The sequence below is a fragment of the Lepisosteus oculatus genome, unplaced genomic scaffold, assembly GCF_040954835.1.
Source record: "Lepisosteus oculatus isolate fLepOcu1 unplaced genomic scaffold, fLepOcu1.hap2 HAP2_SCAFFOLD_62, whole genome shotgun sequence".
NCBI classification, from domain to species: Eukaryota; Metazoa; Chordata; class Actinopteri; order Semionotiformes; family Lepisosteidae; genus Lepisosteus; species Lepisosteus oculatus.
Genome location: NW_027168171.1, coordinates 561258 through 582138, shown reverse-complemented (window position 1 = coordinate 582138; position 20881 = coordinate 561258). Strand labels below are relative to the sequence as shown.

At 47.2% G+C, this 20881-nt stretch overlaps 8 non-coding genes across 8 annotated transcripts; 2 read left to right on the top strand and 6 right to left on the bottom strand.

The window, feature by feature from the left end:
* The first annotated feature begins 4103 nt into the window (after positions 1-4103).
* On the top strand, positions 4104-4222 carry LOC138232077 (5S ribosomal RNA). Its single transcript, XR_011187036.1, has one exon. It is a non-coding gene; the product is annotated as a 5S ribosomal RNA (ribosomal RNA).
* A 3779-nt stretch (positions 4223-8001) lies between these two features.
* LOC138232010 (U4 spliceosomal RNA) lies at positions 8002-8143 on the bottom strand. Its single transcript, XR_011186968.1, has one exon. It is a non-coding gene; the product is annotated as a U4 spliceosomal RNA (small nuclear RNA).
* A 1341-nt stretch (positions 8144-9484) lies between these two features.
* On the bottom strand, positions 9485-9626 carry LOC138231995 (U4 spliceosomal RNA). Its single transcript, XR_011186953.1, has one exon. It is a non-coding gene; the product is annotated as a U4 spliceosomal RNA (small nuclear RNA).
* Positions 9627-9856: 230 nt separating this feature from the next.
* Positions 9857-9973, bottom strand: LOC138232032 (U5 spliceosomal RNA). The gene has a single exon (XR_011186991.1). It is a non-coding gene; the product is annotated as a U5 spliceosomal RNA (small nuclear RNA).
* Positions 9974-12629: 2656 nt separating this feature from the next.
* Positions 12630-12711, bottom strand: trnas-gcu (transfer RNA serine (anticodon GCU)). Its single transcript has one exon. It is a non-coding gene; the product is annotated as a tRNA-Ser (tRNA).
* Positions 12712-19510: 6799 nt separating this feature from the next.
* Positions 19511-19583, bottom strand: trnav-cac (transfer RNA valine (anticodon CAC)). The gene has a single exon. It is a non-coding gene; the product is annotated as a tRNA-Val (tRNA).
* A 451-nt stretch (positions 19584-20034) lies between these two features.
* trnae-uuc (transfer RNA glutamic acid (anticodon UUC)) lies at positions 20035-20106 on the bottom strand. The gene has a single exon. It is a non-coding gene; the product is annotated as a tRNA-Glu (tRNA).
* A 201-nt stretch (positions 20107-20307) lies between these two features.
* trnah-gug (transfer RNA histidin (anticodon GUG)) lies at positions 20308-20379 on the top strand. The gene has a single exon. It is a non-coding gene; the product is annotated as a tRNA-His (tRNA).
* Positions 20380-20881: the final 502 nt, after the last annotated feature.

Here is a 20881-nt window from a genome sequence, read left to right as displayed (position 1 = left end):
AGTTTCCAGAGGCCTGGGCCAAAGACAGTCCCGCCCTGGAGTTCCACTCTACACCCTAAAGCCTGATGATCTGAGAAGAAGACAGGCTGAAGAGTGACCCCAACAACTTTCACTCTCTCTGAGACAAAGCAATAGTCAATTCTGGAGCTGCTATTCCTCCCTGACCATGTATATCCTGCTGTTGTGGGATATATACATCTATATGTGTCTGAGAGTTTAAAGTCTTGAACTAAGTTTTGCAGGGCCAGTGAGCTGGAATCCAATTTTATCGGCGAGCTAGACTGCCTGTCTGTGTGCTCTAAGATACAATTAAAATCCCCTCCCACTATCACGTCTGTGCTGCATAACAATAGGGGGGAGAGTGCCTTGAGTAGCTCCACCCTTCCTCCTACGTCAGTAGGGCAATACACATTGATTAGCCGCAGGTTAACGGTCCCCCATTCCACATCCACACACAGCAACCTGCCATCTATGACCCTCTGAATACTTTTCAATTTGAATGCCCATCCTTTGAAAAGAATGGCCACGCCAGAGGCTCTGTTGTTATTGTCCCCTGACCAAACAGAAGGCCCTTTATCCCACCTATCTTCAAAACTTTTATACCTCTCTTGATAGGCTAAAGCACACTCCTGCAACATCAACACATCTCCCTCTCTCTGCTGGAGGTAATCAAAGACAGACTGGCATTTAACTCTGTCATTGATACCTCTTGTGTTAAGAGAAATTATGTTAAGAGCCATATTACATAAGAAAGTGGAACCAGTCTTTACAAAACACATTTCTCTTCGGTCTCACCTGTTACCTTTTTCTTTTTCTTTTTCTTCTTACCAATTTCCTGCCAGCCATCCTCTGAATGAGCCTTCATCAGGGTGGCAGCAGTAAAAGCGTTCACAGAGTCCATTTCAAGGAAGGGGGTAGAGGGAGGGGTGGAGAGGTTCCAGCTGTCCCCATCGCCATGCTCTCCTTCCTCCTCGCTCGGGGAGAAAACAGAGTCATTTTTTCTTTTCCTCAAGTCCAGCTCCTGGGAGCACTGAGGGGAAAGGGGTGCAGCCGATGCACCAGTCTCCTCTTCCCCCTCACCCACCAGCTGCTGCAGATCCTCCGTGATGGACTGGATGGAGGAGAGGAGGGCATCTGTAGCACTTGCAGAGTCTGAGAAAAGCAGCTCCGCTGAATCCTGGGTATCCTCGCTGGACCCGCTCCACCGGGGGGCCCCACACTGGCCCTCGTTCTGAGGAGCAGGAGTGGGGGAGGGGTCCTCGCTGTTCTCGGGGGTTTTCAAACCCTCGTGCTTGTCTGGTGCAGTCTGCGGTTGTGGGGGCGTAGTGGATTTCTCTTCCACCAGCCCCGGAGCCACAGCAGGACTGATCCTGGCTGGAGGCTGAGAGTCTTTGTCCAACAAGGGTTCTTTGTTTGACTTGTTGTTTGCTTTGGATTTTCGGGCCGGTTTGGCTGAAACAAGCACTGCCTCATCCTTTCTCATTTTGAGTTTATTGGCGTAGGCGTGAGGGCAGTTCTTAAAAACGTGTCCTTCCGAGCCACATAAATTGCACTTTGGCAGCATTGAACAGTCAGAGGCTAAATGTCCCTGTTTGCCACAGGTCTTGCAGCATTTCACAGTGCAGGACGATGCCAGGTGTCCCACAGCACCACAGCGCCGACACACCTTTGGTTGTCCCACATAAAACACATAGCCATTGCAGGCGCCCAGCCGGATTGTAGAGGGCAGGTGCCTTAAGCCTCCATTTACGCTGTCCGGTAGCAAGCGAACCTCGAATTTCCTTGCTCCTGTTTTTATACCATCAACATCTCTAACCTCAGTTCCATGGTGGACGGTGCAGTACTGGTTAAGCCAGGTGTGAATGTCCTCCGTCTTTGCCAGTTCCGAGAACATAACAACATGCACCGTTTTCCTCTCTCTCTGTGTCAGAGGCTGCAAGTTGATCTTCTCAAGTGCTGGAACTTTGCCTCTTTTTGCCTCAAACACATCCACGCATTGTTCAAACAGAGGATAGGTAGCAAATACAACCTCAAACGCTTTCTGACCTGGGAGAGCGAAGATGAAATCCAAGTGCCGAGGTTCAAAGCCAAGTTCCTTCTGTAACACTTTTCTGCTGAACTGCATACGATCCATGAAGAGGTCATCCAAGAGCTCAAAACGTACAGCATTCTTACGGGATCCAAAGGTTGCCATTTCAAAAACCGCAAATCGAACACTGCTTCCAACAAAAGAAAAACAATCCAACTACTCCACCTACAGGCTGATCAAGGTATCTCCCCTGCCAGGTAAGTATGAGTTAAACAGGCCCCTGCAAGCGGCCCGCACCCACAGCACAAATCGCGCATCCTAGGCCACCTCCTCGCCCCGCACGCCACCGCCTCCTGCTGGGCCCACTCTTTCACACACTCACACGCCACACTAACACTCAAAAGTGTGGGCAAAACGAGAAAACGAGCGCGCCGTTTCCTACACATCTGCAGTCGCCGTTGCGCATTCGCAGCATATCCCGGGATGCAATTCGGCCTCATTTGCATAACTCCAGACCGGCAGATCGCCACGCAAGCTCGCGACGTGCGCCTGCCACACACCGAACAAACCTTTTCAGCAATTTCCAAAAAACGGGCCTGCTCGCCTGCCCACAAGGCTCCGTCTCTTACCTGCTCTCCAGAGCCTGCTGCCTTCTGTGCTTTTCTCTTGGCACCGCTGCAGTGCACACAACTCCTGCAGCGGGAGGGGGGGAGAAAGTTCCCGCGCTCCGCCACAGGGAAGGCTCGCTCCGTGCGCACACGTCCTTTCGATGCCAGTCCAACAAGTGCTCCGCATTAGCTGCGTCGGGGCTCCGGCGTGTCGCACCTCACCTCACCTCGCACTGCCCCCTCCTTGAATGTCTGCCCCTGGGCATGCCCCGCTCTCCTCCGCCTTATCTTACCGCGTGTGAGCACCGACAATGGCCACAATGCCGGGGAATGGCACCTGTAAAGTGTTAATTGGGGCACAGGAACAGCCCGTCTCGTCTCGGGGGGGCCGGCTTCAGAGACAATACAGCAAACACAGCGGGGCGGGGGAAGAAGACGACACCACACATGCGGGTACATTCAGCTCCGGCGGGAACGAGACATTTGTCGGTCTTTTCAAGTGCCGAGAGCCGAGCAATCCTTCACTTGTATCGTTTCTCCCCGGTGACTAGATCTGGCCCTGCGACTCTCGACTGGGCTCACCCCCGGGGCAGCCCAGCAGGTGTGAGCCTGGCCGGCACCCGGATGGGAGATTCCACCCCGGAAAAGCTCCGGTTGCTGCTGCTCCTGCAAGAGGTGTGACTGGGACCAGCAGGGAGCGCTCACCCTGCGGGCTGTGTGGCTCTCTTACACCCCAGCCTCCTGATGGCGACACTCTGCTGCACAAACAGGCGCCGTCCTTCGGGGGAGGCGTCAAACCGAGGTCCCGACCCTCCTTGGCCATTAGGAAACCCCAGGGCGTCTCTCAAAAAGAGACGCCGGGGGTGTCCCTCTGGTGTTAGTGCTCCCCTTTACCCATCAGTTGGGGTCTCCTCCTAATCCCCGTCTCACCTGTAACAATCAATGACGAGGCCCCCCTGTCCGTGAGATTTAGTACTCGCGCAAGAGACCGGGGGCAGAGCGCGAACGCGGTCCCCCGCCCCCCACAAAGTGCGCGCTCCGGGTTCCCTCTCGGGGCCCTGCAACACAGCGGAAGGGCAGCGAGAAGGAGCCTCTTGCTCTGACGCCGCAAGGCCACAAGAGGGCGGAGGCGCCGCGCGCCCGGCCGACGTGTTGGACCGGTGCGCTTTTTAAGTGCTGAAATAAACACGCGAAAGCCCCGAAATGTTTCCAGAGTGCTGTGCACTGGAGGTTTTTGTCTGGTGAAGACTTGCCTGGCGCTCCTCCGTGCAGATTGTTTGTCCTCCTCCAGTGCGGGACGAGCCAACACAAGGGAGCGCATTCGCCAACATCCAGGCACGCAATGCGATTTGGAAAGCAGCTCCTTTCCAAAGAGTTGCACACGAACGATCCTTCAGTCCCGCTCGGGGGGCACGGAACCCCCGCCACACACAGCTTCAAGTAACGAGTCAGGCGCTGGGGCGTTCGCTTACGGCCACACCACCCTGAACACGCCTGATCTCGTCTGATCTCGGAAGCTAAGCAGCGTCGGGCCTGGTTAGTACTTGGATGGGAGACTGCCTGGGAATACCAGGTGCTGTAAGCTTTTGCTCTCCCGGCCAGCAGGGGTCGCCGTTGGTGCCGTAGGCTTTGGGAGGAAAACCTGCAGGATGGAAAGGTGATCTATAGCCTCATCTCTAGAGATGTTTTGTTGCTGTGGCATGTGTGTGACCCATATTCAAAAAAAAAAACCCGTCTGTAAAACGAATATCGAAGCTGCCTCTAAATCTGCAAATGAAGATGAGTCGATAAACCACTCGTTTTTCGTATAACTAGACATATATTCATTTGTTACCGATTTCATTCATTGAGCACGGATACAATAGAGGTACAACCATTCACTGTTTGACATGTCTGCACTGGTACAGAACCGAGCAATCAGAAAACGGGTGAAACTGTCTTTAGACTCAGCATACAGTAACCACTCGGCCACCTCGTCTAGGAAACTGGGCTGTCCTGACATGGGTTGGCGCACTCCAGTTGATCTTTTTCTTTTTTTTCCCTCATACTCGAGGGTCATTTTCCTGTTCCACATGCGATTTCAACATTTTCCTTGGGAGATGTCAAGCCAGCAAGCCACTGCTGTGCTTCAGTGGCCAGTGTGGAGTTCAGTGGCCCTGTTGTACACAGAAAGCACATTGAGCTCCTTGGACATGAAAAGTTCCAGATAAAAGCCATTTGTCATCCTTTCTCTTGGTGTCGATGTTGCTATTGTATGTAAAGGTGGCAACTTGCTGAGCGAGCAGGCGGAGCACACACCGAATGCAGATGTGTCTGAGTGGTGTGTCCAAGTGGCTGCAAAAGGACAGCACTCCCGGGGCGCCGTGGCTTAGTTGGTTAAAGCGCCTGTCTAGTAAACAGAAAATCCTGGGTCTGAATCCCAGCGGTGCCTTTTTTTGTTCTGTGTTCTCGAACAGAACTGGTCATTATAGACAACCGCATACGTCTAGACTTAATTAAATGCAAGTATTCATTTCCTGTCTTGAACGACTTGTTTTTCTTAAAATGGATGCAACTTGCAAAACATGAAATACAAACCTCGCTAATCAGCGCTCGCGGCTGGCAAAAAAAAAAGAAGTCAGCAATGTTTTTTTCTTTAACCTTAAGCCTGCTAATGGAGAAGAACCTAGTCGCCACATCACATACATCCGTTTCAACGATAAGAATGTAACAACTATCCTCACTCCAGAGTAAATCTCACGTTGAGGGCATATTTTTTTCCACTTTACCATGAGTCGGGCTCAGCTGCACAGAGGCGAGAGCAGAGCAATGAGGTCAGGGGGATAGGGGAGTCACACGCTGGCGGTTTGAACACGCGGAAGATCACTGAGGGATCCACAGTATGTGGACCCTCCGTGCGCCATCATTCCACACTCCAGACTCTGAATCCTGCCATCCGAGTTAAGATCTCGGCGGAACCTGAGGCGCAGTTCTTTCTTAAAACGTAATCTGGTGAGCATTTCTAGAATCGTAATTGTATAGATGCAGCCTTTAATATGTTGCTAGGTTAAAATTTATGACTTCTTGAACTTCAGTAGGCAACTGCCCTCTTGATTTCGGATTTAATTTCTTTATTACAGGGGAGCTTTTATGATGACAGAGTCAAGTTCAGGTACTTTGCTTGATGGAGGAAGCTCATTTCGGACTCTGTGATCTTCTCACCTGGAAAGGTCTGCTGTACTACTACAAGAGAGAAGTAGAGTCTGGAGGAAGGGACAATTTTATGATGCTTTGGAAGGTAATGTTTTTTTTTTTCTTTGAAATCGAAATGAATCAGAATATCAGTGCAAAAGACAAACTCTTGGTTTGGTTTAAAGAGATATGGTTTTAAAACAGACAAAATGTAGAAAACAGGTGTTTCTCACTTTTGGAAAAGAATGGACCGGGGGTAATATTTTACTAGTTGCAGTGCTAAGCTCACTGGGTTACAGCCCTGCAGTGTCACACGAGGGCCAGTGGTGCAATGGATAATGTGTCTGACTATGGATTAGGAGTTTGGAGGTTTGACTCCTGCCTGGCGCTGGTTGTTTTTAAACACATCAGCCTACTCCCTAAGTAGTCTGTGCTACTTACTGCATTGTAATCGTACCCAGTAAGAGATTTCCTTCATGTAAATGAACTGCACCTGACAGCTTTAGAAAAACACCTGGGCTCAGTACGGTGCTGAGAGCTCAAGTTGTGTATAATGTAATAATTTAAGTAGAATAGATTCTAATAATATAATGATCCAGTGTGTTGCACTACTTCACTGCTTCACTGCTCTATGCCGTCTGGAAATAAATCCTCAGACAACTTACTGCCCTGGGCATGTACCAATAAATTACAGGAGCACATCTATATATCACTGCGTTGAAGCAGGAGACACAATCACTGCAAATACATCCTAAATACAGTGTTCCAGCACCTTTGACCTCATCCAGAACGTATCATTTCTTGAAAGGAATTGCTGTCCGAATGCACATCTGAATCCCAAACAGAATCTCTAGTAAAATACGATCATTTGTGAAACAGGTAAATGTCTCAGGGGCCCATTCCTCATTCTCAAGACACATGTATGCAGTACGTACATCATGCATTGAGCAATAGGGATTAAAGACACCACAGGTAAGGTTAGAAGACATTCTGACTATATTCTAAAATATTGGACTCATATTCTTATGATGGCAGACATGATGCTGTGTTTAAAACCGGGGTTAATGGACATTATATGACTGTCAATTCTGTTTTGTTTTGGAGACTCTTGGCTGCCTATGTGGTACAGTGCAGCGTGAAGAAAACATTTTCCAAAACTGTGTCAGCTCAAAAGTTGTAAGAAAATCTTTCCAGCTGCTTTAACTCTCTTCATTTTTGTCATTTAATTGTCTGTCGGCACTATGTAGCAGCGTTGCATGACAACCCATCTCACCACGGAAAGGAACCTAACAGCTTTTGTAAGAGAGGAGAAAAGGACCTGGCCCGTACGGGACTCGAACCCACAACCTTGGTGTTATTAGCTCTAACCAACTGAGCTAACCAGCCTCACGACAGCAATCCTCTCTGTGCTGCAAAAAATCGAACTCAGGGAATTTCTTTTGCCCTCCTTTGAATTGAAAGCCGTGTAATTCAGTGTACGGGCTTTCTCGTGCAGTTTTATAGTTCTTGTAACCCAAATCCTACACTGGCGTGAAGTGACCCCCCATTTCACAGCATTTTTCAGCTGATTTAAAATGTACCTAAAGGAGAAGCATTATTGAAGACCATCAATTACCAAGAGCTTTTGTCAAAGGTTTTGGTGGTCATTTTTAATGACCACAGAGCGCTGTGACCTCAGTTTTACATCTCATCCAAGAGACAGCGCCCTTTTACAACACAGCGTCTCCGTCACTATGCTGGGGCATTGGGACCCGCACAGACCTCAGGGTGAGCGCCCCCCCGCCGGCACCATTAACACCGCTTCCAGCTGGAAACTTTGTTTTTCCCTGTAGCTCACCCTCATCCGGGTACTGACCTGGCTCACCTGCTTAGCTTCAGTGGGTTTTCAGTTGCGAGTTGCAAGGGGATGCAAGTGATGGAGCCGCTCGCTGCAAAAGCCACTGCTTTGGCTGGGAATCGAACCAGAGCCTCCCGCGTGAGAAGCGAGAATTCTACCACTGAACCAACAATGCTCAGTGCCCAGGTCTTCAAAAAAGACGCTTTTTTGGTACTCTGTTAAAAAAGCGTCGACATTACCTCTTTCAAAAGGCTTCACTTTCCTAGTCACATTCCAAGGCTCATTGAACCCGGGCTGTTTCCTCCAGCGGTATAGTATTGCAGTTAGACAGCACGATGCCTGCAAGACTATGTCACGCACTGACGAGACTGTCAAAAATTGCTTTCGACGATTGTATTGCAAACCGGCGGAAGCGGGGTATTGGGAAAAGTTTTCAACTAGCAATAATTGCGCCTCGGCTAAACCTCACAGGCTACGATACTGCCACTGCGCAAAGCTGACGGTTGCCAGGCAACCGCGGGGATCCTATGGAAATCGTTATCGATCGTCTCATGGCATGTCGTTGCAGTAACGCTTCATATTTGTCGTCTTCTTCTTCTTCTAGCTTGAGGTTTTGAAGAATTTCATGACAGACAAGGGCTCCGTCGGGAACAAAGGGCGTTGTGAGAAAACCGTTGCTTATTTTCAGCAGCAGAAATACAACCCTTTAAATACAAGATGACAGAACAATGACGAAGGGCATGCCGGGAGGAACTCATGCACTACAGAGGAAAGGGGGCGGGCACGTACAGTTCACATTCAAGCCACAAGTACTCTTCTCGGATGTTGCATAAACAAATCCTAACGTCCTGAAAGCATTGCAGCATGTTTGTGTCCCACTTCCCGTGGCTGCAGGACGACTGACACGAACGGACAAACACAATTTGTGGCGTTTAGCGTGACATAGTCTTGCAGGCATCGTGCTGTCTCACTGCAATACTATACCGCTGGAGGAAACAGCCCGGGTTCGATGAGCCTTGGAATGTGACTAGGAAAGTGAAGCCTTTTGAAAGAGGTAAAGCACTGCACAACGGAAGTGAGGGAGAATCTTACAGGGGATTCTGAGCGGTGTCTGCATACACGCAGCCCGATACGGGTGCTGAAAGCTTGAGCTACTCTCAATGTCATGCTGCCTTTCCTCTGAGTAAATCTGTTACATTGAAAGAATGCTTCTCGCAGGTTCAAAAAGGGAGGTTCCATTGTTAATTGGAGAAATCAATGATTTCGAATGAATTCTGTGTGCGTTAAAAGACAGCTATACACAGAAAACATGCAGGACACTGCTCATGATGTTTCCCGAGCCGAAACACAGTGCGTTTTTCCAAGCCATCTGACAAAGCCCGCCCACTGAAAACTGCAGCAGATCGTGTAAAGACGTTCAACTTTGTAACTACTGCACGCACAGGAAGCAGAATAAATTCCTCTTTTCAAACTGTCAAAGGTTTGCTTTGCGAACGCTGCAGGACATCGCACAATCTCTTTTGAACGGGGACAAACGATTTCTTATGGGGCGCAGTAAGACAAGTACAGACAATTAAAAAGCTCCACTCATGCCGACGATGCAGCATGAAGAAGCGCAACCTAACGTTTGACAGACAAAAGCCGGGCGCCCTACGAGCAATATGAAATCAAACTGACAGCACACGGCGTTTCGCGCTGACTCAAAAGTGATCTCGACAGACGCTGTTCTCTGCATAACTCTGAAAGAGCTAAAGAGCGTTTCTGTTGAGACGTAAGAAGCTTGTTTCTTTCTACCATGATGTTACCATGACAAAATCTGTCTTTAAACACCTTGCTCAGTCTCTGACGAGACTGTCGAAAATTGTTTTCGCCGATTGTATTGCAAACCGGCGGAAGCGGGGTATTGGGAAAAGTTTTCAACTAGCAATAATCGCGCCTCGGCTAAACCTCACAGGCTACGATACTGCCACTGCGCAAAGCTGACGGTTGCCAGGCAACCGCGGGGATCCTATGGAAATCGTTGTCAATCGTCTCATGGCATGTCGTTGCTGTAACGCTTCATATTTGCGGCCGGACACTTCCCGCCTCCCAAAGAAAAGAGCGCCAATCAGACAGGCGGAGACCGAGGACTCGCAGAGCAAACGGCCACAGTCGCCGTAATAAGAGCGATTGTGAGCGGTTTTGTTTTCTCTCTTTGACCAGCCCAGCTGCGCCCCACCCGAAGGCAGGGAAGCACAAAAATTGTATGGAACTCATTCATGCTCCTCTCCATGGAAATCTTTAGTAAAAGGCAAAAGATTTGTACGAGATGAAGAGAAACCAGAGTGCGTGGCTGGACAGCTGCAGGAGCCCAGGCCGCCTTCAAGGCCTCTGCCCTGCCGGTCGTGGTTGGTAATGCACCTGGCCTTACAAACGAGCCAGTGGGGCCCGTTCAGCTCCGGGCTCATCGCCTGCGGCTCTCGGCTTACCTGGCAGGGGAGATACCTTGATCAGCCTGTAGTTGGAGTAGTTGGATTGTTTTCTTGTTTTGTGGAAGCAGTGTTTGTTTTGCAGTTTGAGATGGCAACCTTTGGATCCCGCAAGAATGCTGTACGTTTTGAGCTTTTGGGTGACCTCTTCATGGATCGTATGCAGTTCAGCAGAAAAGTGTTACAGAAGGAACTTGGCTTTGAACCTCGGCACTTGGATTTCATCTTCGCTCTCCCAGGTCAGAAAGCATTTGAGGTTGTTTTTGCTACCTATTCTCTGTTTGAACAATTTGTGGATGTGTTTGAGGCAAAAAGAGGGAAAGTTCCTGCCCTTGAGAAGATCATCTTGCAGCCTCTGACACGGATAGAGAGGAAAACGGTGCATGTTGTTATGTTCTCGGAACTGGCAAAGACGGAGGACATTCACACCTGGCTTAAGCAGTACTGCACCATCCACCATGGAACTGAGGTTAGAGATGTTGACGGTATAAAAACAGGAGCAAGGAAATTCGAGGTTTGCTTGCTACCGGACAATGTAAATGGAGGCTTAAGGCACCTGCCCTCTACAATCCGGCTGGGCGCCTGCAATGGCTATGTTTTTTATGTGGGACAACCAAAGGTGTGTCGGCGCTGTGGTGCTGTGGGACACCTGGCATCGTCCTGCACTGTGAAATGCTGCAAGACCTGTGGCAAACAGGGACATTTAGCCTCTGACTGTTCAATGCTGCCAAAGTGCAATTTATGTGGCTCGGAAGGACACGTTTTTAAGAACTGCCCTCACGCCTACGCCAATTAACTCAAAATGAGAAAGGATGAGGCAGTGCTTGTTTCAGCCAAACCGGCCCGAAAAGCCAAAGCAAACAACAAGTCAAACAAAGAACCCTTGTTGGACAAAGAGTCTCAGCCTCCAGCCAGGATCAGTCCTGCTGTGGCTCTGGGCCCGGTGGAAGAGAAATCCACTACGCCCCCACAACCGCAGACTGCACCAGACAAGCACGAGGGTTTGAAAACCCCCGAGAACAGCGAGGACCCCTCCCCCATTCCTGCTCCTCAGAACGAGGGCCAGTGTGGGGCCCCCCGGTGGAGCGGGTCCTGCGAGGATACCCAGGATTCAGCGGAGCTGCTTTTCTCAGACTCTGCAAGTGCTACAGATGCCCTCCTCTCCTCCATCCAGTCCATCACGGAGGATCTGCAGCAGCTGGTGGGTGAGGGGGAAGAGGAGACTGGTGCATCGGCTGCACCCCTTTCCCCTCAGTGCTCCCAGGAGCTGGACTTGAGGAAAAGGAAAAATGACTCTGTTTTCTCCCCGAGCGAGGAGGAAGGAGAGCATGGCGATGGGGACAGCTGGAACCCCTCCACCCCTCCCTCTACCCCCTTCCTTGAAATGGACTCCGTGAATGCTTTTACTGCTGCCACCCTGATGAAGGCTCATTCAGAGGATGGCTGGCAGGAAATTGGTAAGAAGAAAAAGAAAAAGAAGAAGGTAACAGGTGAGACCGAAGAGAAATGTGTTTTGTAAAGACTGGTTCCACTTTCTTATGTAATATGGCTCTAAACATAATTTCTCTTAACACCAGAGGTATCAATGACAGAGTTAAATGCCAGTCTGTCTTTGATTACCTCCAGCAGAGAGAGAGAGATGTGTTGATGTTGCAGAAGTGTGCTATAGCCTATCAAGAAAGGTATAAAAGCTTTGAAGATAGGTGGGATAAAGGGCCTTCTGTTTGGTCAGGGGACAATAACAACAGAGCCTCTGGCGTGGCCATTCTTTTCAAAGGATGGGCTTTCAAATTGAAAAGTATTCAGAGGGTCATAGATGGCAGGTTGCTGTGTGTGGATGTGGAATGGGGGACCGTTAACCTGCGGCTAATCAATGTGTATTGTCCTACTGACGTGGGAGGAAGGGTGGAGCTACTCAAGGCACTCTCCCCCCTATTGTTATGTAGCACAGAAGTGATAGTGGGAGGGGATTTTAATTGTATCTTAGAGCACACAGACAGGCAGTCTAGCTCTCCGATAAAATTGGATTCCAGCTCACTGGCCCTGCAAAACTTAGTTCAAGACTTTAAACTCTCAGACACATATAGATGTATATATCCCACAACAGCAGGATATACATGGTCAGGGAGGAATAGCAGCTCCAGAATTGACTATTGCTTTGTCTCAGAGAGAGTGAAAGTTGTTGGGGTCACTCTTCAGCCTGTCTTCTTCTCAGTCCGGAGTGCGGACTGATGGCGCACGGAGGGTCCACATACTGTGGATCCCTCAGTATATCCCTAAACACCTAGCGCAGTCTCACGAGAGACTGTCAAAAATCGCTTTCTCCGTTTGTGCTGCAAGTAAGTGAAAACGCGGTCTCAACCCAGAGCCACTTGGCAGCAGCGGCACGTAAATACTGTTACTGCCACTGGTCGATACCAACGTTAGCCTACTATACCATGTTCAGCCACCGCTAGAAAATGTAAGGCTCTAGTACTGGAGCAAACAAAAGGAGGGCCAACGTCAAACGTAGAGAGCGACGAGGATGGGATTTGAACCCATGCGTGCAGAGCACAATGGATTAGCAGTCCATCGCCTTAACCACTCGGCCACCTCGTCGATGAAACTGGGCAGTCCAGACATGGGTTGGCGCGCTCCAAATGATCTTTTTCTTTTTTTTCCCTCGTACTCGAGGGTCCTTTTCCTGTTCCACATGCGATTTCAACATTTTCCTTGGGAGATGTCAAGCCAGCAAGCCACTGCTGTGCTTCAGTGGCCAGTGTGGAGTTCAGTGGCCCTGTTGTACACAGAAAGCACATTGAGCTCCTTGGACATGAAAAGTTCCAGATAAAAGCCATTTGTCATCCTTTCTCTTGGTGTCGATGTTGCTATTGTATGTAAAGGTGGCAACTTGCTCAGCGAGCAGGCGGAGCACACACCGAATGCAGATGTGTCTGAGTGGTGTGTCCAAATGGCTGCAAAAGGACACCCCTCCCGGGGCGCCGTGGCTTAGTTGGCTAAAGCGCTTGTCTCTTAAACAGGAGATCCTGAGTCCGAATCCCAGTGGTGCCTTCTTTGTTCTGTCTTCTCGAACAGAACTGGTCCTTACAGACAACCGCCTACAGCTAGACTTAATTAAATGCAAGTATTCATTTCCTGTCTTTAACACGACTTGTTTTTCTTAAAATGGATGCAACTTGCAAAACATGAAATACAAACATTGCTAATCAGCGCTAGCGGCTGGCAAAAAAAAAGAAGTCAGCAATGTTAGACGACCGAGTCTATGCAGCCTAAACGGTGCTCATGTCGGGTTCTTAGCTGAAAGGGTGGTAAATCACGCTCACCCCAGTCCTTAATCTTTTAAAAGGATACAAAATTGAACCTAGTCGCCACATCACATACATCCTGTTCAACGATAAAAAGGTGACATCTATCCTCGATCCAGAGTAAATCCCACGTTGAGGGCATATTTTTTTCCACTTTACCATGAGTCGGGCTCAGCTGCACAGAGGCGAGAGCAGAGCAATGAGGTCACGGGGACAGGGGAGTCACACGCTGGCGGTTTAAACACGCGGAAGAAAACTGAGGGATCCACAGTATATGGACCCTCCGTGCGCCATCAGTCCACACTCCAGACTCTGAATCCTGCCTTCCGAGTTAAGATCTTGGCGGAACCTGAGGCGCAGTTCCTTCTTAAAACGTAATCTGGTGAGCATTTCTAGAATCGTACTTGTATAGATGCAGCCTTTAATGTGTTGCTAGGTTAAAATTGATGACTTCTTGAACTTCAGTAGGCAACTGCCCTCTTGATTTCGGATTTAATTTCTTTATTACAGGGGCGCTTTTATGATGACAGAGTCATGTTCAGGTACTTTGCTTGATGGAGGAAGCTCATTTCGGACTCTGTGATCTGCTCACCTGGAAAGGTCTGCTGTACTACTACAAGAGAGAAGTAGAGTCTGGAAGAATCGACAATTTTATGATGCTTTGGAAGATAATGTTTTTTTTTTCTTTGAAATCGAAATGAATCAGAATATCAGTGCAAAAGACAAAGTCTTGGTTTGGTTTAAAGAGATATGGTTTTAAAACAGACAAAATGTAGAAAACAGGTGTTTCTCACTTTTGGAAAAAAATGGACCGGGGGTAATATTTTACTAGTTGCAGTGCTGATCTCACTGGGTTACAGTCCTGCAGTGTCACACCAGGGCCAGTGGCGCAATGGATAACACGTCTGACTACGGATCAGAAGATTGCAGGTTTGACGCCTGCCTGGCTCGGGTCGTTTTTAAACGCATCGGGCAACTCCCTACGTAGTCTGTGCTACTTACTGCATTGTAATCGTACCCAGTAAGAGATTTCCTTCATGTAAATGAACTGCACCTGACAGCTTTAGAAAAACACCTGGGCTCAGTACGGTGCTGAGAGCTCAGCGTTGCTGTTCTAATTAGCACGCACTGCATCGGTTATGAGCCCGAACCTTTCAATTATTCCGATCAGTAAGTCAACACGTAGTCCACATGAACGGTAGAAATATTCTCGTCTGTCTCTTGTTTGTATAGAACTGAATGTCCCTGACAATGTACTGTTAGTTTTAATTGAAGAACGGCATTTGTGTTCAAATATACCAGACAAGTTTATGTAACTGCTCATGCGACACTCAGTTGTAATTAGTCAAGAAATAAAGTCGAACAACAGCTGCAGGTTTGATTCTGAACGTATCAGATTGCAGCGCCTTTTACTTCCATTGACAAATGATAGAGATTCGAAGAGAGATCCTTCAGACCAGCAAGCAAACCCACGGCTATTTCGGTTTTCTATCTAGGGAACGTTGGTGTTTGCAATAGCATACATGAAAGCGTGATGCAATTTCTGTGGCTACATTTGTTGCACGTCATGCACAGTAAGAGTGTTTCTAACACCAAATAAAAAGTCAACAATTAGCGATCACACCTTCTCCTCAGTTAACCCACTGAAACCCTTGCTGTTAACAGTTCTTTACTGCGTGCTTTACCAGCACCTACATATCGTGTCGGTTCTTTCAGCTTTATTCATTAGGTTTTCAAAGGCATAAGCAGAGCACCAGAGGTGCGAAGGAAAAGTGTGTGGTTATCTGAAGAATTGATGTCCATGGCAGCAGGTCCAAGCGATTTCGCGTTGTTATAGTACCAGGAAAGGAGAAGCGGCACTTCGCCTCTGCCGCGCAGGCACAAGGCGACATGCGGCAGACGCCGGAGTCGGCAGGTTTCGAACCTGCGCGGGGAGTCCCCAACGCATTTCGAGCCCATCGCCTTAACCACTCGACCACGACAAAAGCGAGCCCGCCACCGCCGTATTCCTCCTATAATCAAACACGGACTGCGAGGTGGCTGCGGATACCTTTTTAAAGTTGCTCTCCGTTAAAAAAAAATACATTTCACAAGATACGTGCCGGCAGACAGACACACCTCAGAGGGTTTAAGGCTGGCTTCACGTTCAAATGATAAAGTCCCCCCGTCCGGATGTCAAAATGCAACTTTGGCAGACAGAACAAACATCAACAAACCACAAATGTGGACAAGGATTTTACAAGCTGCACCACACTGCACTTTCAAAAGCATTTACGTTCGTGTTAGACGCAGGACTTGCCTTTGATTTGCGCGCTTACGAACGCCATGGAAAACGAAACAAAACTAAAACCCTCAGCTCCTGCACGTGATTATAATGGCGTTACGTGTCGAAGCAGTAATTTACGTCATCCTACCACTGCAACACGGGGAATAGAGAGAAATGAGCACACGCTACGATTCGTCTCAATCACTCCCTAGAGTCGTAAGGCGCATTGAAGGGTGCACCCCCATCATTAATCGTTGCGCCTCTGTGAAAGGAAAGCTCTTGGGCAGTCTTTGAAACAGCTCGGATGAAACACTTGATTGCTTCCATGTGCATCTGGAGCCCACCCAGTGGGCAAAAGACGTATAATAAACGTCTATTAAACGCATACCTTATACGTCTAAATGTGGTCTACAATTCGTCTAGAATGAAATTCTAATATACGTCTAAAGTTATACGTCAATTATACGTCTATGTTTAGACGTTCATTATACATAAATGGTTGGAGTTCTATTATACGGATAAATTTAGAGGACTATTATACATATATGGTTGGAGTTCCGGATAACTTTAGAGGTCTATTATACGGATAACTTTAGAGGACTATTATACGTATATGGTTAGAGGTCTATTATACGTATAACTTTAGAGGTCTATTATACGTATATGGTTAGAGGTCTATTATACGTATAACTTTAGAGGTCTATTATACGTATATGGTTAGAGGTCTGTTATACGTATATGGTTAGAGGTCTATTATACGTATAACTTTAGAGGTCTATTATACGTATATGGTTAGAGGTCTGTTATACATATATGGTTAGAGGTCTATTATACGCATAACTTTAGAGGTCTATTATACGTATATGGTTAGAGGTCTGTTATACGTATATGGTTAGAGGTCTATTATACGGATAACTTTAGAGGTCTATTATACGTATATGGTTAGAGGTCTATTATACGTATATGGGTAGAGGTCTATTATACATCAAAGATAGATTTTATAGGTGTAGAAACAAGTAAACCAAGCCAATGATTAGATTTAGAAATGTATTCTGAAAATACACATTCACACCTGAAACATATGTATTTCAAATTATACATTGTATACAATCAATCAACAATCAACATATGGGCAATAATCATAAAAAACACAACTAGTCTTAAACTTCAGCTACAAATTCTGGTAACATGGCAATATACAGTATAGTAATGACAAACACAAAACTAATTACATTAACACACTAACTCAAAACCACATTTTGATTCAAATATACATTTTAAAATGTACAACTTCTATATTTCCAAGAAAAAAAAATATTACAATGGAAGTTAAGATGATTTTTGTCCACTATTTGCAAACCCTGTCTAATTGTCCTAACAGTTAGAACCAAAAACCTATTATTTTCAGTGTCCAGATCTCCTGGCCCCCTGTCTTTCATATGCATTCTTCAAGTAACACATTGCATGCTCCTTTATTTCTTTTTCTGTTGATGTAGGGTGGGACTTCAGCACCGCAGCTAGGAGAAAATTATATAATATTACTTCCCAAATAAATGATGATGAATATCTTCTTTAGTATAATCTAAAAAGTGAACGGTTTACTAAGCTCAAAACTGAAATAAATGTATAAAATTTGGCTTGCATCATAGCAGTTGAGCAATAAAGTCTGTCCTAATTAAAGAGTACCCAAAGTTTGAAAGTACAACATAGAATAAGAATAGAGAAACGGCAAAACGATTTTGTGTCATCTTCCCCATTCACACTATTTTATGTGCCATTTTTTGCTTATTCACGTACTATTTTAATCAAAATAATATTAAGAAAGATCTGTATGTATTCAGATAGTATTATTATTGTTCATACTTACTCGTCAAAAGAGGATTGCTGAGATATTTGCGGATATACTTCTACGTTTGAAAAACGTGTCCAAAATTGTGACCAACGAATACTAGCAATGCATTGTGGTATATAACCGGAAAATATGCTGGGTTCGATATTTTCTCAACGTATGCGTTTATTAATGTTGTCGATATTATGGTTGAAATATAACATTGATAATACATCGCGGCTATGTGCCCCCTGCTATGAGCTGATGTGCAATTTTAACGCATGTAGTTAGTAAGGATCGGTCACTGTTGTATGGTATTATATATAATGACATTATGGAATAGGATGGGGACAGGCCTGGCATCACGGGGGGAGGGGGGAATGTTGCCCCTTCAGTTTTGGGCAAAAAGATTTACCTAACTTAATTTGCGCCCTAAAAAAATAGTTGTACTTTGTCAATGGTCAGACAACACTAAATGACACGAACAGTCACTCAGTCTGTTTGATGGGCAGGAGGGCTATCCGTCCAGGAACTGCACATATCAGTGTCGTTATTGAGTGTCAACATTACGATCCTGTTTGCTCAGGTGGACCGATTCCTTGCAGTAGTTTATCATTATACTTAAAATCGTTATATAACTAGGACTAGTTATAGCAGTCTGTGCTTTCTGTTGGTTTTACAACATTTTTTCTTAACGATTCAGAACGTCCATGTAGCTGCAAAAATGAACGCTTATGGTACTTTTCGCTCCAGGCAATACTCTCCAGTGAGAGTGACGAAAAATGTGAAACTGAACTTCATCGCAAATACCAGATTGCTAGTCGATATCTTCTATCATAAAGCACTAATTAATGGCATAGCTGCGAGATTTCATTTGGGTAGCTGCACCGTACAGCTCCGTTTCAACCGAAATATCACCCCCGCTCAGAATTTCAGACGCCCCCCTACAGATTTTTCCCCGGGCACCGCGCACTGATGGGGGACGGGGTTTCCAGGAAATGGTATCAACTTTTCTCAAGAAAATAAAAATAGAAACTCTATAGGCACTCAAACATTTTACTGTTTTTTTTTCAGGCAGGTGGCAAGACCCCTCCGCAAAACCCTTGTATGCCAAGCTGTGGGCATTGATTCGTCGAATATACGTATATTCACGGCGAAAATACGGCTATACGTATATATACGTCGCCTCGACGTATAATCAACGTCGAATTGCAACCGTAAAATCGACGACATTAATAAATGCATATATAACGTCGAAAACACATCTAACACTAGGAGTATACGGGATTCTGCACAGTGTACGAAGTAAATTATTTTCGCAGTAATTAATTTACACGTGTATAATAAATATAGTAAATATAATTAATTACTGCGAAAATAATTTACTTCGTACACTGTGCAGAGTGCTGTATACTCCTAGTGTTAGATGTGTTTTCGACGTTATATATGCGTTTATTTATGTTTATTTCACAGTGTCGTGCACCTTTTCATTGCTCTCGCTTTCAGAGCCTCCGCACGGCACACGACTCGACATCAGGAAGCACATTGAAGTGAAAGCAGGGAGCGCTGCGACATGCACTGTGCAGATCCTGCCACACTAAGAGGTATATAAGCGTCAAAGGCAAGTCATTCCGAGTTGGTCGTTTGTGTTTTCCGTTCAGACGCGAAATGCTGAAATGATCTCTTGGCTCCTCGGTTGTCATTTCTGCTCCGTAAAGGAATCACAGCACGAGTCGGCTTCCAGCACGGTGGGTCGGGATACAATGCCGGGGGTCGGAGAGCGATGTCTTCCTCGTTAGTACAGGACCTGTCACCTGTCCCCACCTGTCACGCGGGAGACCGGGGTACATCAGGACGCGCATTGAAGTGAAAGCAGGATGCGCTGCGACATGCACTGTGCAGATCCCGCCACACTAAGAGGTGAGTGGGTCTGTTCGATCACAGCACTAGGCGAATCCCCAATCCCCTTTTGTGCGTGACGACAGAAGAAGTCTGGTCTGTTTCCGCCCGGTTTCGATCCGGGGATCTTTCGCGTGTGAGGCGAACGTGATAACCACTACACTACGGAAACTGTGGTCAGATGTGCCCAGCGGCCCAGCGCTGAGCTTCGCCAATGCGATTCAGCTGCTTCCAGTGCCTTTATTGGGGTGCGCTGATGGACCGTGCTCTCTCTCCAGAGACCAGCACGCCTGTCATGGATGGAGCAGGAAAGACGGCGCCACATTCTACAGCCCTCTCCACGCAATCGACGAAATCGGGCTACTGAAGTGGAGAAAATCGCCTCTCCAGAAAGTGCAAATATCATCTTGGAGAGTATAAATCCTATTGCCGAAGGTCAGCCCTGTCTACCAGAGTGACCCTCCCACCTCCTGCAGCGATGGTCAGCTCGTCTCACACGCGAGAAGTTTCGGCTGGAAACAAGCGCCCCCTCTTTTCGCACGTTTTGCACGTTGAGTAGTTTTAATGCGGCTCCTTCGTACACAGTGCTGATCTTTTGGAAAGCAGGAGGCAAAAGTGACACGTTCCCATACCGGGAGTCGAACCCGGGCCGCCTGGGTGAAAACCAGGAATCCTAACCGCTAGACCATATGGGAGTGCACAACCCTGCTGTTCCGGGCATCATGCAAGCAAACTACATAAATATGAGAAAACACGCAAGAGAGTTGTCACTCAGAGTGTCGAAGGGTCGATGTATACTGGGGCTCAGTTGAAATGCAACGTCAGGACTTTCCCGAATTATGTCACACGAAGAGAGCACAGCCTTTTCCGCCCTGCCACGTGTGTATCGGTAACTCGCCGTGATCGTATAGTGGTCAGTACTTTGCGTTGTGGCCGCAACAACCCCGGTTCGAATCCGGGTCACGGCAGAATAGGGGCGTCTGCTTTTACTACTTGCACGAATGAAGGCAAAAAAAAGCCAATTGATGTGAACGAACGGCGCTTTACAGAGGAGTACTGCCTGACTGGATCGTTGATGAACGACAGAGACCACTCCGACCTCTTCTCGGGTTTCTTCAATGACTTACTAAGGATCTTCTTCACATTCGCCCATGCATGGGAAGCCAGTTACACCAAAGCAAACGCAGGAAAGTGCATTTCATGCAGAGACCAGGAGGGACCTGTTTACACCAAGAGTGGTCGGAGTATGGAACAATGCGCCAAGCCCTGTTTCTGGAGTCGATTCTTGATTAGATCTTGGGCTCACTAAGAAGCCCCCGCTGGATGCTAATCTTTCTGTTGTTCTCGCAGGTGTTGCGCTGCTTTTGAGCCGACAGAGCTCGTCTTGGTCTGTCGGCACAGCCCAATTGCAAATGATCGGCTCCAGGTACAGAAAAAACATGTGTTTGGTACAAGAGTGCATGAAGGCAC